Genomic DNA, 19,307 nt, shown 5'->3' on the forward strand with positions numbered 1-19,307 from the left:
GAAGGACCCAAAATTACAAAAAGAAAAAGAAAAAAATTAGTAATATAAAAATAACTAAGGTGGAGTAGTCCCTACAATTTTAACCAATGAATGTATTTAGACATGAATAATCAGATTTTGGGGTAAATTTATATTCAAAAATCACTAGCAAAATGTCTTAATATCATAAGATATAGGTATCAGAGTAAGCTATTTGAATGTAATTAAAGTAAGTTTTTATATGAAATTTTTGAAGGAGTTTGTAACCATAAACCCGAAACATTTGCTAAATTTACTTATTTATGACAAGAATATATAGCTGCTTATTATTTTCAGGGTTGTCTGGTTGTTTTTATGTGTTATTGGTTCATGTTAAGGATGAAATGTAAGAAAAACTTCAGTCACCAAAGATTGCTTACGTAACTGTTTAAGAAGGAGATAAACTATGACCAGACTAGTTTTAACAAAGGCAATTTAGATGATTTCTCATTATTTGTTTCTATTTTTTAATTTGATGACAATAACCATAGCTGGTATTTTAAAAACAGAGGTCACAATTGTGTCTATTATTATTATGCCAGTCATCCAAGGAGAGTAGAAAGTGGCTAGACTTTCATTTCTTGGGGTCTTTCTTCCCCAAGGCTGTTGTCTTCAGTGTGGTATCATTAACATACCAAGTTCTTCAAAAGTTAAAAATATCTAGAGGAGAATAGTTCATACTCTCTCCAGCCTAACAGATTACATTTGCATATCATACCTGTTCACTGAGCTGACAAATTTACTGATTAAAGTGATATATCTTAAAATTTCAGCTTGATACGGTGCTTTGGAGTCTTCTGCAGTTTTATTTTGGTAAGGTTGACTCCCTATTTGGAAATGAATGACTTACCCATCCAATCACACCAGCTAGAACAGTTACTAGAAAATTATTCACAACAAACAAAAACTTCTCCAGATAATATTATTTTCAGTTAGTTTATTATTTACTTATTCTTCATAATTCTACAGCACTGTGAAGGATTTATTATGAGATTAAAACAAATCAAACCACTTTCTCCATTACTGTTACAACATTCTTTTCTTCTTTTTATACTCAGGGAAAATCAGCTTTTACTCAGAATAATGCCTCTCTGACCAAGTCTTGTCAGCCAATCCCCTGGAATTCCTGCTGTACTAAGGCAGACAGGGCATAAAATGAATTCTTTCTGAAGCAGACATTGCTTGGCTGAGCAAAAGTGACTATTGTCTCCGACATGGTGTTTTCTCTACACCTTTTGCTTCTGGGCACTTTCTATTGTATTATTCAGTCAGTGAGGCTACGCTGAGTTGTACTATGGTAACAAATGATCTCAACATCTAGGTGGCTTTATGATAACAAAGTTTATATATTACACATGTTTTATGCCCATCATGGGACAGTTTAGGCTCTGCTTCATTATTCTAAAATAAAGAAGCAGGCCCTGTCTGAGGCGTACTCATCTCATAGCAGAAGGACAAGGACAACGGCAGAACCATGAGCTGGCTTTTAAAGCTTCTGCACATGTTACTTGCAGTCACACGTCATTGTACAAAGTAAGTCATATGACCACATGTAAAGTCGATGGTGCTAGAAGTCTAATCCTCTTGCAGCGACTGGCCCAGCTGAGAGCAGCAGCACGTATCTTGACAATAATACAACCTACCAAAGTCTGGTCACGTATATTCATGTTCCTCTCCTACATGCACCAAAAAACCCATCTAATCACAGTGTCAGACTCACAAGTCTAGAACCTCATGATAGCCCAGATGAGGATCGTAATCTGGAGAACTAGGAACTAAAAAGGATAATTTATATTCTCTATCCCTCCCCCTTCGTCCGGCACCACACAAATACACAGTTCTAATATACTATGGTGGACACTTTTAAACAGAAAGGGGAAGAAGTGAGACACAAAGAAGTCACCATGTAGATTATAGCAAATCTGAAATGATAGTGGAAATGCCCCTTTCCTGGCTATGGTGAATGTTCCCTGATGGTCCCCAGGTTTGATGCCTGCCTGCAGTTGTCGACCCTATGATCTCCATGGCTCTTAGCTCTGCCCTCTGGCAGATCTTTTCTATTACACTCCCTCCTTGGCATTATCTGAAGAGGGCATTGTGGAATATCCCCCCTATCCCCCCTACTATCAGGCTAAGTAATATCTTAGCCTGATTTTACTGCCAATAGAAATTTGGTAGGCCTGAAGTTTATCTTAAATCTTGAACACTCACAGTCTCTTTTATTCTGGGCTGATGGTTCATTTGGCAGTACAACTTTCTCAACACATAGTAGGCTTTTTACTAATAGTATTTTATTTTATTCACAATCATGTACCAATAGCTACACCCATGATATCCATCTAAACTCTGGTACCTTGAGCTTACTGGGCTTCTAGAAGACTTGTATCCTTTATTCTATTTTCTCTGAGCCATTGTATCCAAAGGAAAGTATTTACTGGCTGCTACCTTAATCAGAGGGTTCTTGTTTGTTTTGTTTTGTTTTCTTTTTTTTTTAATCAGCAGAGATTTTAACGAAGGGAGTGAAAGTTACACTCTCGATTTGCTCTGTGCTAAGAGGCTGTGTTGAAATTATCTTTTGTGACTTAAAGCTTTTCACAGTTTTTCTTTTATTAAGTAATGAAAAGACGCAGTTTCATCTTTCAGTGCTGTTAAGGCCTGACATTTCTAGATTCCCTCTACTTTTTTTTTTATTTTGATTCTCCTTACAAACTGGCCAGTACCAACTGAATAATGACAGCAACTTGAAGCCACAGCTAATTTAAAACATTATATGCTCCCCAAGTTATTGCAGTTTACAATTTTGCCAAATATTCCTCTGTAGCATTATATGGGTCACCATCTTTCCAACCTCCAATAAAATTTTCTCACCAACTACGGCTTGATCTCAGTAAGAATAAAGCTTTTTAAAATACCATTCACATTATATATATTTTGTGTGATGGTTTCAGCTCTGCTCTATTATTTTGTACCCAGACTTAAGAATTAGCTTATATCCCAGGAAAAAGAGTGATGGCAGAACCATGCCGTGGTCCTGCAACTTCTGTTCAGAAATAGGCCCTGGCACTATCACTCACATTCTATTTGCCAAATCAAGTTACATCACCAAGACTGACATCAAAGTAGTAGGAAGTATAATCTTCCTCATTCGCAGCGACACAGTGGAGAGGGGATGTAAATATTTTGACAGTAATGCAATCTTAAACATTTATCTTAAAGTTATGTTACTCAGTATACTAATATGTTAGTTGCTTGACATTTTTAGATAATTCTGTTTTTTTCCCTAATGGAGCTAATAACGCTGATGCTGCTTATAAATGTTTGATTTGTTAGTAAGATTAGCATGATATAGATATAATTCACTTATGCAATATTATATAATATAATACATTAGCTTCACTAATGGAATGTTAGATACTAATTGGTGAAAAAAATGGAGTGCTTTGTAATATGCAGTATATAAGATACCTAAATGTTTGTCTATAATTTTTATTTCCCTAATGTTTCCAAGGAATAAGATCATAGGTTTATAACAATCTTTGTCTTAATTAAAATTTTACCTCTTTAATTATAAAACTAGATGTATTCACTGAGTAAATTTTAAGGGGGGTTTAAGACTATCAAAATGTTTTAGGACAGGGGCCAGGTCTAGAATGAACTTGAGAAGGGTAGAAAATTTGGGTGTCATAGTTACAAAAATGATTCTCTCTCTTCACTCATCATAAGCACACATCTGGAGACACAGCATACACTTCTAGACCTTTCTATCACAAACTCACTCAACAAGCATGATTTTTTCCATTGCTTTAAGTGTAAAACTGAATATGGTACCATTCAAGCTAAGAGGAAAGAAGAAAAAGTTTCTTAACAGGTAATTTACAGGATGAAACCTATTGTTAAAATATCTGAGACCACAGAAGAGGACAATAAGTAATTAATTTGATTTATTCCCAAATAACTATGAATCAATATTTTTGTTTTTACAGAGTTGCAAAATAAATAAGTGAAAAGATTTATAGACCTACAGTTTCATTCTCCTCCTAATTTCTACTGTTTTACTCTCAAAATTGGATTCTTTTGATTTGTATGGCAATAGAACTTCAAAGAAAATAAGCATTTAAGTGTATCAGAGCTGATACTCTGAAAAAATAATGATAAATAACAGTGCATGACTTAATTAGAGGCAAGTGGCCAGTGTGGTTAAAGAAGTCTGATATTTTATTCACAGTGTTTCAAAGAGAAAAATAATAAATCTACTTTGCAAACAACTTTACAATAGGTGTTGCAAACATCAGAAAGTTTCAAAAAAATGTACCAGTCATGTTTCTAACTGTGATTAAGAAATAATAGAAAGATTCAAAGTCTCGTAGGGAATCATATATATTCAGAATAAGGGATTATATATATTTAGAATAGGTGATCACATATATTCAGATGGAAATAGGGAGTACGGAAATTGTGGTGGTACTAAGCCGTTAGATGATTTAAGTTTAAAGTTTAATTAAAACATTACAAAGAATGTACAAATCAGCTAAGGATTCTCCAAGGAGAGTTCGTGTATGTGTGTGTATGTGAGTAAACACACATGTGCTTGCATATGCATATGTGTTGTGTATATGTGTTATATATAATTTTATACAGTGCATATTAATATAAATAATATATATATACATATTAGGAGATATATGTGAATAAAAGTTTACAAGATAGAATTATTAATATGAGTAAACTCAAGTATTTAAGCTATAGGTGATTAGTTTTATAATAGTTCATAGAATTTATTTTATTGGGAGAAAATTGTTTTCAGTGTAATTTTTTAAAAGCTTTTAGGAATTATCTGTTACCACTGGGGCTCTCTTCATGACCTTTTAATGACCTAAAACTGTCCCAAGAAATTTGTCCAGGCTGATTTAAAGTCACCTGAAAAGACACTAAGCAGTTTACTTAAGGTAACCATTATTCTGAAGGGTATTAAACTAAGGGCAAATATGCTAATTTTCTGTTACTTTGTAATCTCACTGAAAAATAAAAATAATAAAGTTTTTAGCTTCAGGTCTGTATTCTAAACGTGAGACAATCAATGACACTTTGGGATTTAGAATTTGTTTACTGAAAGGATAGATGCCATGCAAATATTTTGATCAAATTATATTTATCTTCAGCCAGTGAAAGACTGGATAATATGACCTGTTTTAGGTCGTGTGAAGCCCCACATGTCATTTATTTGTTTCAGTTGCCTCACTTCATATTACTTCAAATATGTTAATTCTACCTTTGTTCCTCATTGAGCATTTGTTTTTGTTTTAAAAATTTGAAAAGTCTTTATAAATGTACCCTTTCATTTCATTATCATTTTCTGTGATTTTTTTCTAACAATTTTAATGCATATTTAGGGATACTTGCAGAGTAAAAGAATCTTAAATATAAAGAAGCTTTCAGTTTAATAATTAATAAGGCTGAGAGTTTACATTTAACAGGAATTTATTTGAATATTTCTTAATTTATAATTTGCATCTTTTTTCATATTTTAGAAGTCATTCAATTTTTCACAACTTACATAATCTGGGACCTTGGAAGATGTATGTGTCTTCCCTGAGCAATTTGCTGTATTTCCTAATGATATATCAGCCCCAGATATGTATACTCTAAATCTTGACTGTGTGTCTTTAATCCTCTGTTCAGAGACTTGGAGCCCTGAACACCCCTATAGTCTGACTCACATTTTTATCTCTTGTTTCCTAAGCATTCAGTACATATGACCATCATTATATTCATCATATTGAACTTCATCATTAACTTAGTTGTCTCTCACTAAAATAAAAGATGGGAGACAGGAATGTATATTCTTTCATTGACTCAAATATATACATTCATTCAAATATATACATTCACTTAAAATACATATTCATTGTATATATTTGTTGGTTTTTTAAATTAATTTTTATTGGAGTATAGTTGCTTTACAATGTTGTGTTAGTTTCTGTTGTACATCAAAGTCAATCACTTATACATATACATATATCCCCTCTTTTTTAGATTTCCTTCCCATTTAGGTCGCCACAGAGCACTGAGTAGAGTTCCCTGTGCTATACAGTAGGTTCTCATTAGTTATCTGTTTTATACATAGTAGTGTATATATGTCAATCCCAATCTCCCAATTCATCCTACTCCCCCTCCCCTGCTTGGTATCCATAAGTTTGTTCTCTACATCTGTGTCTCTATTTCTGCTTTGCAAATAAGTTCATCTCTATTTGAACACTACTCTCTACCAGACATTGTTCTATTCACTGGGGATATAGTGACAAACGAAAAGCAAGTCCTTCTTCCCCAGAGGTTATATTTTAGCTGCATGCCTAATTTAATTTTACACCTAAAACATGGCCTGACATATTGGATACAATTTTTTTTTAAAAATAAATTTTATTTATTTATTTTTGGCTGCGTTGGGTCTTTGTTGCTTCACGTGGGCTGTCTCTAGTTGCAGTGAGCGGGGGCTACTCTTTGTTGCGGTGCACCTTTTCTCATTGCGGTGGCTTCTCTTGTTGTGGAGCACAGGCTCTAGGCGCACAGGCTTCAGTAGTTGTGGCACAGGGGCTCAGTAGTTGTGGTGCACGGGCTTAGTTGCTCCGTGGCATGTGGGATCTTCCCAGACCAGGGCTCGAACCCGTGTCCCCTGCATTGGCAGGCAGATTCTCAACCACTGCGCCACCAGGATAGTCCTTGGATACATTTAATAAGTATTTTAAAGTGTTAATAAATAAGTAAAATATGGACTTTGTATAATTAAACATAATAACCTTTGAAATTACTTAAATTTACACAGTTTAGAACAATTTAAACATTCAGAACAGACAACACATATCTTTAAGTTATTTGAAATATATCTACTAATTCTAATCAAAATCACTTTGAATTCTGCATCATAAATGAAATCAAATTTCAACTGATTACTTTTAAATGTTTTCATATCTATTTCCCAAATTACCTCATCTTTTCATCCACTCTTGAGAGAGAGAAGGAGAGATGGAAGAAGGAAAGGAGAAAAATTGAAAGAGAGAGATTAAATTTGGAAAGAACTTTTCTAGAAATATAAAGAAAGTTTTAAGTCTTTGCAATAAATTTGCTATGTTATTTTTAAAGAAAGTGACCAATGCAAGTTTTAATTCAGCTGACTCCTAGTAAATCATTGCTTAATGAAAACAAGAACCGCAGAAAGTAAAACGTTACATTTGTTCTCAGTACATTCCGGTAGGAACTAGCAGACATCAGATTTGTCAATGCCACAACTTCCTTAGAGTTTCCAGGAGAACACCAGGATCAAAGAAAAGAAATAGATAAGATAAAGAGTTACAATCTCTTTGCAATAGGAGTCTCCCATTTAAGTTTTACTTGTTACTATCATTTTAGAACAAGTTGAAAGTATCCTGGTTAGAAATGTTTACCTGACACTAATGGAACCCCTTCTGACAGATATTTTATTGAAAAATTACATGGTGTGAATAAAAAAAGAACTGTCAGGTTGGATCAGATATTCTGTATCTGCAGGTGGTTACTTGGCTCATATAATCTTCCCAAAGATATGTGGAAAACATCACCTGTGCCAGAAGCTTCTCTATTTTATCAGAGAAGAGGCACATTTTCATTCTGTCAAACAAGTATTTAATCATAGTTTAAACAATATCTTGTGTGTTAGAGTAAATTTTTTTGACCAACGTGATGGTTCCATGGTGGTCAGTTTGATATAGAGAGATAAATGAAGTAATAAAACTTTCATTGTGTAAGTAAGCAATTTTAATTACTTTATCTGTAGTTGGGTTCTTTCTTTTTTTTTTCTTGGTTGTTTGTTTTGTTTTACAATATTTTGATTTGACCACTGTATTGTTATTAACTAGAAAATTGTGTTTTTGGCCTAGACTTTACCAATTTTTATAGTACATTTTTTTACCAGTTCAAATTTATTTACAGTTATAACCATTTTATATTTTGCCTCTCCATTTCCTTCAAGTCACTCCTCCCTCACGCGTTAGTCACTGACTTTATTGCCTTTTCTGGAGCAATCAGTGCACAGTCTGGCCTCAGGACCTCTGTATTTATTGCTCCTTTGGTCGTAAATACTCTTTCCCAAGATATACACATGGTTTCTTCCTTCAGACCTAAGGTAAAATGTCACCAACTCAGAGAGGACTTCCCTGACCATCCCAAGCAAATTAATACCCACCCACCTTCTATCCTTTTGTTTTATAGCACATAACATTGCCTGACATTGTATTACAAGTTTGTATGTTATTTGGCTTATTGTTTGTATAACATTTAGGTGCCTTAAGGCCAGGCACTTTAATTATTTGTCACTACTGCCTAAAATACTGTCTGGCACATAGTAAATACTCAATAAATATTTATTGAATTAATAAAAAATGTCTACATGGATTATGAACAATCTGTCCAGTTAAAGTTTATGAAGCTGTTCACAAAATAGTTAAAACGTTTGTAACATCAGGATAAAAGAAAATTCAAAGACATAAAAAGCAGAAGACCTTATATTTGGAACAAAACTTCCCTTTCTTGAGGCTTCCAGTAGTGAAATTCAGGAGATCAGAATGCTGAAATATTCTGACCCACCCCTCTGCAGGCCTTTAAGTGTTCATATGCAGAATATCCAACCACATGGTAGGCATGGCCACCATCAGCTGGGCTCAAGAGACTGGCAATGCCCTCAAAGTAAGTTGACCTCTAGACTGGCCATTAGAATTTCTTCTGCACAAGTCAAAGGGAAGCCCACACGTGGTATACGTTCCTCACGTACAGGCCATTACTGACGGAGGTCAAGGAAGAAAGACTCCCCCTATGTTAGTCTAAAGGTGTCCATTGGAAATCAAGAGGAATTCACACATCATTTGCTGTATCACACAGCACTATTATCAAGGGTCAAGTGGTCACCCTAAAGCCCTGAACACGCCTGACAAAACCTCACAACCATCCCTTTGCCCTCACTGACATGCACAGCCTCAACCCTGTGGGGGATCCCTCATCCCTCATCCCTCATTCCCATCTGTCTTGGGAAAATGAGGATTTGACTTATCACGCCTGTTTTTTCCTGTTATGTCAGTAACCAGAACTTTCAAGTCATTCCTGACTCTCAAGACCCTAATCCTCATCTTCAAATTCTTTCTGTCTCCTGGTGCTCTTTCACCATGCTCTCTGGAACTCACCAACCAGGCCTCTTTATTTTCAACTGCTTATGTGTATTTTCTTCTTCTCTCTAAATGAAGCCTGGTTCTTCCCTGATGACACTGCTTCTCATGCCCGCTTTCAAGAGAGTGCTATATTCCTGTCACATCACTTAAATCGCCGGGATTGGAGGTAGGGTAATGTTCTGTTCCTCTTCAGTGTCACTTCCAGCGCAGTCTCTTTCTTCCTCCCTGAATTCCCTAGCTGTGATCTCATGACATTGGTAGGTATCACCTGATACTCCTCTTTGTAGAAGTCTTCCACCAACCTCTGGTCACTTCCCCTCTTCTTTTAAGATTTTAGCTTTAGCTTACTGTTACTCTCTCCAACTTCATTCTTGCCATACAGTATGGTAATTTTAACATTCAAAGAGATGACTCTTCAAAAACACTAGTCTCTCAGTTACTTGACTCCTCTCCTGCAAAGATCTCATTTTCCACCATGAAACAATTTCACCCCCTTGTAATGTATGTGTACAAGGAATATTTAACATGGTATTGACATTTGAGTTTCAATGTGTGCATATATATTTAGGGTAGTAAATTTTCTGTTTTTTATCTATATACCTATCATAAATCCTTTGCTTAAATCAACTCTTAATTTATCCCTAATACTATCACATAGTAAGGGATCCAAAGAAGCATGTGGGATAATGTGTTCTACATTTCTGAAAAAATATTATAGAAATCGTCTATATTTCCCAAAAATGTACAGTAAAAGAAACAGGATTGGAAATAACTGTGAGAGCACTACTTCTGTATTACTCTAGTTTTTATTGACAAATAAGATTAATATTGTTTAATAAGGCTAATACTTAGCTAATGAATCTCCATTACATTCTTTTTTTTTTGAGATAATATTAGGTTTTTGGCCCAGATTTGAATTGTCTTTATTTTGTTTTCTACATTGTTTTTATTATTTATTCAAATATGAAATAGTGAAAGACTAATGTTACAAAGCATCTATTTTAGTAAAATAAAACTATTCAATGCATATTTTAAATTTCATATTTAAAAAGATTCAGTTATTTAAAATTTATATTTACATATATGCCATATTTTCTTTATTTGGGAAAAAATAAAAAGCTTTTGTTAAAATGAAATCCTGTTACTTGCTAGCAGTGCCATGGAATTACTTCTTAGCTGCGTTGTCACTTTGAGCCTTTCATCATCAGTAGTGAAAAATGTTAATGACATCATAGCATTATGGACAAATCAATAGAGCATGTTAGAGTTTCAACTAACTCTCAAATAAATCAGGTATTCTTTAGCAGAGTCAGAGACTAAATAGTGAATTATTTCAAAGTACCTCAAATCCAATTAGTGATTACAAATTGTCATTTGTTTGAAGGAGCCAGAGTGAAAAGGTTGTCAAATTCAGTGTCTGCCTCCCATAATACCTTTTCCCTTCTTACATTACATTTTCCAATGCAACGAATTAAAGTGGTTTGAAAAAAATTTATACTGACTTTTAAGCACCTATTAATTAACAGCTAATTGTTTTATTTACATTGAATTCTAAGAATGACCTTGTTTATTTTTATAGGGTACTTACTGTGTCCAGGTACTTAAACAGTTGGACTGAACAAATGTACCTCAGGAATTAAGAATTCTTCCTGGAAAGAGGTAAGAGATTTGAAAATAGGCACATGTTTGTATGTTAATAAGTTTTGGTGAAAACTTAGATTTACTAGTACATTTCTTTGGCACATAATTTAGAAGGTAATTTCTAAAAATTAAGGGCACTTTCTGTTTTCACTTGTATAGTCTTCTTTTCTGTGGAATGATTTGGTTATATGAGAGGGCTCCAACATTAAGAAAAAAAAAACAGTAGTGTCTAGGGAAGCCACATTGCCACTTTAAAATGTCAAGATCTGGATTGCTACTATTTTGCTTTTCTTTCTTTCTTTTTTTTTCTTTTTTAAAAAAGTTTGTTATACTTAGGAATTAGACTGGGTTTTCCATGTTCCCTGGGAGTCACAGAGCAGAGGTAGATGGTGTGTGGGCAGATTGCCATCCAGAAAGATCCTTTGGCTAGCCTGCCCCTTCTACATTTCCTAGACCACATACGGTTACTATCAACTTGAAGCCATTCAAAAGTTTAAGTGCCAAACACAGAGGAAGGAGTCAGTTTTTAATGTGTTATGCTGTCTTAATTTTGACCTCCGATGTGACAGACTGAAATATTACCTTTAAAATAAAATATGGTTAGGAAATCTGAATGTATACATATTACTTTTTTTAAAACCCTCTTTAACTGTGATTGTTGCTCAAGACTCATTTCATTGTATAAAGTAGGAAGAAAATTTACCAGCATTAGGCTTACCATTCCCACTGTATTATATATATTGCTATTAGAAGGAATGAACAAAGGAGTGAAAACATACAATAAACATCTATGAGTAGTGTATGGGATTGGTAAGGAAAAAAAATTAAGTGTTTTTTTCCCTTATGGGTCTTTGAGTAGAATAAAATTCACTTATCAATTTTAGTTTAATTTTTATTTTAGTAAAACTGAAGATATTCCAATTTTATTGAGTCTCTTTGGATTTAACTAGATGATTATTCCTATTTAATGTGAACAACTGCTTTTTTCCCTAGGTTTTTTTTCATATTTGGTATGAAGAAAAATAAGATTTTTATGAAAAATATTTATATTATAATTGCTATATGGAAGCTTCACTTATATATGCAAATCATTTACCACATAAGGTGGAAATTCACTGACTTGAGGTGTACATTGGAATTGTTAAAGTTAATATCAAGTCAATATGGATTTTAAAGTTTTTATAGGGGATATATCTCATATCTTTAGCATTGGTAGGGCAATAAAGACTTCAAAATATGGCTTTTGTATTGCCAGTCCTCTAATACATACGTATGTATATATACATGAATGTCAACATCTGTATGCATATGTATGTATATTCCTTTTCAGCTAGATTAATTTTTAGCCTTCCACACTACTAATTTCCTGGATGATATTTTCCATTAGTGCGTCATGTACGTAAACAGTAAACATTTGCTTTCTTTTTCAGCAAATAAGAACCTTCCGATCTTCCCATTACAATTGCCTCATAGGACACAAATAAAGGAGGCATGGTTCACAAAGTAAATTTCCTGGGTCCTAATTAAAATCTGTCCCAAATTTATGAAGGCCAAAGTCATATATAGACTTGATTTCTATGTCATTGCCATCATCATCTTTAATGTATACTTGATAATCAAGCCAGTTTTTCAAAATTAATTTATAAAAACATCAGCAGTCCATATGGATGAGTCTTAAATCACTGAATGCAATTAACAATGTACACATTGGATTGAAATGAGACAGTGACTGGTTGTCAACTCATGAATATTTATAAAAGAGTAGTAAATTCACCAAAAATCTGATGAAATTTACTTCCAGGTATTGCATCTAATAGAACTATTTGCAGAATTGAACTTACGATTCTAGGCTTTGAGTGATACAAATACAAACTAGGGTAGATAAATATCAGTTTGTTGGAAAATGCCATCTGGCCATCCCAAAGTGGGAGGCCTGAGACCTGTTTTTTATCAATATCCATTTCAGTGACAGTGCTACTTTATCCCTTATTTTCTCCTTTTTATTTTTTCTTTTTTAAACAGAGCAACCTGAAGGAGAATATCTGCATGTAAATTTATTAAAAATATTTAATATAAATAATTATTTTAAAGAGTAGACAATCAATGTATTTTTTTTGTCCTGCTAATTCTATTATTTAATGGCTTATTTGCTTAGGGAATGCCAAGATCCACGGCATTTTTTTCCTCTCCTGAATCTGAAAACAGTTCTGCAAATATAGACTGTTTTCTAGACATGGCTTCATATAAGTTTGATTCTAAACAAATTCTAGATTGAATATATACAAATATCTTACTAGGAAGCTCATGACAAAAATTTTAAGCATCCATACAAAAAGTAGAAGGCAATTAAAAGAGACTGTAGTTAAGAAAGAGATGTGCTGATTTTGGAAGAGGAATACGAGATAAAATTCCACATTAACTAAAAAAGAAAAATTAAAAAGGTGTGGATAAGAAGGAAGAAGAAGATACAAATCAGAATGCTAAGAAGATTAAGAGTAGTATATATAATTTGTTATTCCATTCAAAGTTCATTCTCTTATGACTACTGAATAACTTTGGTCTGTTTTGTAGGAAGTTCTCATATACTAGAATGAAATTATATTCCAGACTCACATAGTTCTGGATTTTCAAGCTGAATTACTGTGTGGCCTTGAGAAAATTACCTTGCTTTTATCTAATTTTCTCATTTATATGTTGGGACTAACAATACCTAATTTTACTTGCTTACATTTTTTTTGCTTACACTTTTTACGTATTTTGAAACACTTTATGATTTATTTTAAAACTGAATTTTGAAATGTACAGTATAGTTTTCCCTTTCTTTGAATACTTTACAAAGTGCTTTTTTATTTACCTTATCTTTCAAAAGAGTTCTACTTTTTTCTTGGATATTTAAGTATGTCATTTTTCTACTCTAGATCGTAAGCTTTTTTAAGGTGAAAAATATTTTTTATTCTATATGCCTCCCCCCCGCAACCAATGTAAGGAACAGACAATATTTATTTAGTGAGTGACTGAAGGAAAGAGTATGAACCTTTAAAACAAAACCATTTAAAACATTTAAAATTCTCTAAAGGATGTCAATATTTAATAGATAAAGCCTTTTTAAAAAATGATGAATAACTCAAAATGTTCCTGTATTAATTTAGCTGTTATTTAATTTTGATTGTTGAATATGTTCTCTTAGCTTATAGCATATTAGTATTTCAATATTTAATATTGAATAATATTCAATATTCACTTCTAAGATTTTTCAAGGAATTAAAATAATTTTTCCTTATCAGAGAAGTCCTTAGACATTTTTTAAAAGAAAAAGAGAAAGGTGAGCTAAGAAAATCATGCTGGAACTGAGCTCCTACTTAGTTGTAGTGACAAGAATCTTGGTGACCTGGGCAACTAGGAAGCTCTTACCTCATTACCCTGGCCACATATTAGTGCCCACAGAGTCAGAAGGAATGCTTAGAGGCATGACTTTCCTCCTGAGGGAATCTAGTACATGCCTACCTTCCTCTGCACTCAGTGAGGGTGGGATCGGAGTGGCCACGAGTAGGAGAGGAATGTTACCTACCTTTTAAAAAAACTTCATTGTCTGCATGTTTGCACAAAGCCTGCTTCAGATTCAGACTGAGTCGTTTATTTTTCTGGCTAATAATTCCTTCTTTCCCTAAACTGTAATTTTTTTTTTCTTCAATCTTTGATAATCTGTGCTAAATGGTTTTAGGTCCACAGAATTTCTGAGCCTGCAGGGACTTAGGAGATCATTTCATTGTTTACATAAAGAAACCAAGGCCAAGAAAAATTTCATACAAATTACAGAGACTAAGAACGTCAACTCCAAACTCTCATTCTACAGTTCTTTTCTTTATATCATCATATCTTGCTTCCAAAATACTGCTTTTGCTGGATTTTCTTCCTTATTCATTTTGGGATTGTCTGTTGACAGTTTCCATTATTTATCAGCATTGTCTTCAACTGCAATTGATATTTGTGTGAACAAAATAAAGAGGTGGCATTCTCTTCTTTCACAAAGAGAAGTCTGTCAGTGGGTGGAAATAATTGAGCAAAAAAGATTGGGTAATAAGAGAAAGACATATGTACTACACTACCTCAAGGAACAACCCTTTTGGGGGAATGGAATTTTATGGCTGGTTAAATATATGTCTCTATATATGTGTCTACATATATATATAAACATATGTCTACATATATATAAATATTTGCCTATATATATACATATATATATATATATATATGTATATATATATGTATATATATATGGCAAAATGCTGCATAGAACCTTTGTCTCTGTTAAACTCTTTGAGATGCGTACAACTTCTTTGGGTGAAGGCTCTCTGTCAGTTTATTTTTCCCTTACTAACTTTACTGAGGGGATACTTTAGGTAATAGAAACTGCACCTGGTTTACAGGGCTCAATTCTATGAGTTTTGACATTGCTGTACACCCATGAAATCACCCGCACAAGCAAGGTATAGAGTATTTCTCCACCCTGACAAGATTCCTTGTGACCGTTTACTTTTTTTGTACTATGCATTAGTTTGCATTTTATATGAAATAAGTATACATATTTGTGTGTATTTTTTTTACTTAGCATAATGGTTTAGAGATTTACTTGTTTGTATCAGGAGTTCATTTATTTTTATTGCTGAACAGTATTCCATTGAATGGATACACATTTGTTTATTCACTTGATGGTGGATATTTAGTTGTCTTTAACTTTTGACTTTTCTTAATTAATTTTCTCTGAGCATTTGTGTGCAAGCCTTTGTGTGGACATGTGTTTTCATTTCTCCTGGGAAAATATGGAGGATTGGAATATCAGAGTTATTTGGTAGGTGTATGTTTAATTTTTTACGAAATGACAAACAGTTTTCCAGAGTGGTTGTACCATTTGGCACTCACCTGATCGGTGTATGAGAATTCCCATTGCTCTGTGTCATGGGTCTGCAAACTATACTTCTTGAGCCAAATTCAGCTGTACTTATAAAGTTGTAGTGGAGGAGAGGGTGTGGAGAAAAGGGAACCCTCTTGCACTGTTGGTGGGAACGTAAATTTATACAGCCACTATGGAGAACAGTATGGAGGTTCCTTAAAAAACTAAAAATAGAACTACCATACAACCCAGCAATCCCACTACTGAGCATATACCCTGAGAAAACCATAATTCAAAAAGAGTCATGTACCACAATGTTCATTGCAGCTCTATTTACAGTAGCCAGGACATGGAAGCAACCTAAGTGTCCATCAACAGATGAATGGATAAAGAAGATGTGGCACATATATACAATGGAATATTACTCAGCCATAGAAAGAAACGAAATTGAGTTATTTGTAGTGAGGTGGATGGACCTAGAGTCTGTCATACAGAGTGAAGTAAGTCAGAAAGAGAAAAACAAATACTGTATGCTAACACAGATATATGGAATAAAAAAAAAAACAAAAGTTCTGAAGCACCTAGGGGCAAGACGGGAATAAAGACACAGACCTACTAGGGAATGGACTTGAGGATACAGGGAGGGGGAAGCGTAAGCTGGGACAAAGTGAGAGAGTGGCATGGACATATATACACTACCAAACGTAAAATAGATAGCTAATGGGAAGCAGCTGCATACCACAGGGAGATCAGCTCGGTGCTTTGTGACCACCTAGAGAGGTGGGATAGGGAGGGTGGGAGGGAGGGAGTTGCAAGAGGGAAGAGATATGGGGACATATGTATATGTATAACTGATTCACTTTGTTATAAAGCAGAAACTAACACACCATTGTAAAGCAATTATACTCCAATAAAGATGTTTTTAAAAAAAAGTAAATTTCAACCCAGAATTCTACATACAATGAAAATATTCTGTAATGTAGGAGGCAAAATGAAGATACTTTTTAATAAAAGATAAGTAAGAGAATTCATTGTTGGCAGACCTGTACTTCAAGGATTGCTATAAAAAAGTCCTTCAGATTGAACAGAAATGATACCAGATAGGAATTTGGCACTTTAGGAGAAAATAAATAGCGTCAAAATTCGTTAAATATCTGAATGATTGTAAATTTCTTTAAAATACATATACTATATAAAGTAAAAAAAAAAAAAAAAGTTGTAGTGGAACATAGCCACACTCATTTGTTTATGAATGAGCTGCTTTCATGCTACAAAAGCAGAATTAAGTAATTGTGACAAAAACCATATGGCCCTCAAAGCTTAAAATATTTACTATCTCGTCCTTTAAACAAAAAGTTTGCTGATCCCTGCTCTGCATCCTTGCAAAACTTCATGTTGTCAGTTTTTTAATTTTAGCCATTTTCATGTATATGGAATAGTATTTCAATGGGGCTTTAATTTGCATTTCCCTCATAACTAATGATAATGAACATCTTTTAATTTGTTTATTTGCCACCTGTATACCTTCTTTTCTAATATATCTATTGAAATATTTTGCTAAATTTTTAAATTGGCTTTTTGTCTTACTAATAATTTTGAGTTTTAAGAGCATTTATGTAATCTAGATACAAGTCCTTTTGTAGATATATATGTTTTGTGAATATTTTCCTTCGCTTTATAACTTTCTTTTTCATTTCCTTAAGTTTCTTTTGAATAGCAAAAATTTTAGTAGGGATCAAGTACAATATATCATTTTTTTCTTCTTTTATGATTGTTGGATATTAAATCTTGCTTATCGCAAGGTTACATTTTTTTCTCCAGTATTTCTTCTAAGGGTTTTACTGGTTGAGTTTTGAAGGACTATGACCCATTTTGGGTCAATTTTTGGATGTAGTGTAAGTAAATGTCAAGACTAATCTTTTATTCCATGTCAACGTCTAGTTGTTCTATATGTTGAAAAGACATGTTTTTCTCCATTAGACTTATCTTAGGAAATTCATCAAAAATCAGTAGCCTATTTCTGGTTTGTCTAATTTTCTCCATTGTCTACCCTTTTGCCAATAACACACTGTCTTGATTTTTGTATTCTTTTTTCTTTTTAATTTTATTTATTTTATTTATTTTTGGCTGCATTGGGTCTTCATTGCTGCGCATGGGCTTTCTCTAGCTGTGGCGAGCAGGGACTACTCTTTGTTGCAGTGCGCAGGCTTCTCATTGTGGTGGCTTCTCTTGTTGTGGAGCACGGGCTCTAGGTGTGCAGGCTTCAGTATTGTGGCATGCAGGCCCAGTAGTTGTGGCTCACGGGCCCTAGAGCACAGGCTCAGCAGTTGTGGCACACGGGCTTGGTTGCTCCGTGGCATGTGAGATCTTCCTGGACCAGGGCTCGAACCCATGTCCCTTGCATTGGCAGGCGGGTTCTTAACCACTGTCCCACCAGGGAAGCCCGATTTTTGTAGTCTTAAAATTAAATTGTATCAGATGACCAACTCAGCTATATTTTAAATTTTAAAATTTCTTTGGTTCTTCTAAGTGGTTTGCTTTCCCATAAAACACGCCCCCCCCAAAAAAAAGCCTCCTGAAATTTTAATTAGGATTTTGTTGAATTTATAAATCAACTTGTGTTTCTTTAGATATCTCATTATTATTGATGTTTAATTTCATTGTGGCCAGAGAACATACTCTGATATCAGTCATTTAAAATCTACCGAGAGGGACTTCCCTGGTGGTCCAGTGTTTAAGAATCTGCCTTCCAATGCAGGGAACGCGTGTTCAATCCCTGGTCAGGGAACTAAGATCCCACATGCCATGGGGCAACTAAGCCCATGTGCTCTATAGCACACATGCCGCAACTAGAGAGCCCACATGCGGCAACTACTGAGCCTGTGCACTCTGGAGCCCTCATGCCACAAAAAGAGAGAAGACTGTGCGCCGCAACGAAGAGCCCGCGCGCCACAACAAAAGATCCCGTGTGCCGCAGCTAAGACCCGACACAGCCTAATAAATAAATAATAAAAAATGAAATAAAATTTAAAAAATAATAATTTTTAAAAATAAATAAATAAAAAAATAAAATCTACTGAGAGTTGTCTTAAGGCCCACTGTGTGTGTTTCATACTGCATTTTAGATCCACTATGTGTTTACTGATCTATTTTTGTCTACTCATTTTAATAAAATCCCTTACTATGATTAGTCAATTTTAATTTTCTTCCCTTCCTTTAGTTCTGTCAATTATTGCTTCTTGTACTTTATGGTTCTTTTATAAGCTCGTACACATTTATGCTCAGTATGTCTTCCTGCTGAGTTGCCCCTTTTATCATTATGTACTGTTTCTTCTTATCTTTGGTGATGCTTTTGCCTTGATGTCTACTTTAGATGATATTAACATGGTCAACCCAGCATTCCTATGCTTAATATTTGCCTCTATTTATTTTCAAGTCATTTGTTTAATTAATGCTGAAGTTGAGCATTTAATGCATTCTGATTTCTGTTCTTTTGTCACATATATCCCCCCTATTTCCCACCAGAAAAAGAAAGCTTTTAGGATCTTACATTTGTCCCTGATATT

At 34.0% G+C, this 19,307-nt stretch overlaps 1 protein-coding gene across 2 annotated transcripts in view; it reads left to right on the top strand.

Moving 5' to 3' along the window:
• The window catches only part of SEMA3A (semaphorin 3A), a 496,493-nt gene that overhangs the window by 155,577 nt on the left and 321,609 nt on the right, over positions 1-19,307 (top strand). For both annotated transcript variants that reach the window (XM_036864239.1, XM_036864240.1), the window contains exon 2: positions 10,789-10,868. The gene's annotated coding sequence lies outside the window, so the exon portion shown is untranslated. The remainder of the gene's footprint in view (positions 1-10,788; positions 10,869-19,307) is intronic.

This window comes from Balaenoptera musculus, chromosome 9, assembly GCF_009873245.2.
Source record: "Balaenoptera musculus isolate JJ_BM4_2016_0621 chromosome 9, mBalMus1.pri.v3, whole genome shotgun sequence".
NCBI classification, from domain to species: Eukaryota; Metazoa; Chordata; class Mammalia; order Artiodactyla; family Balaenopteridae; genus Balaenoptera; species Balaenoptera musculus.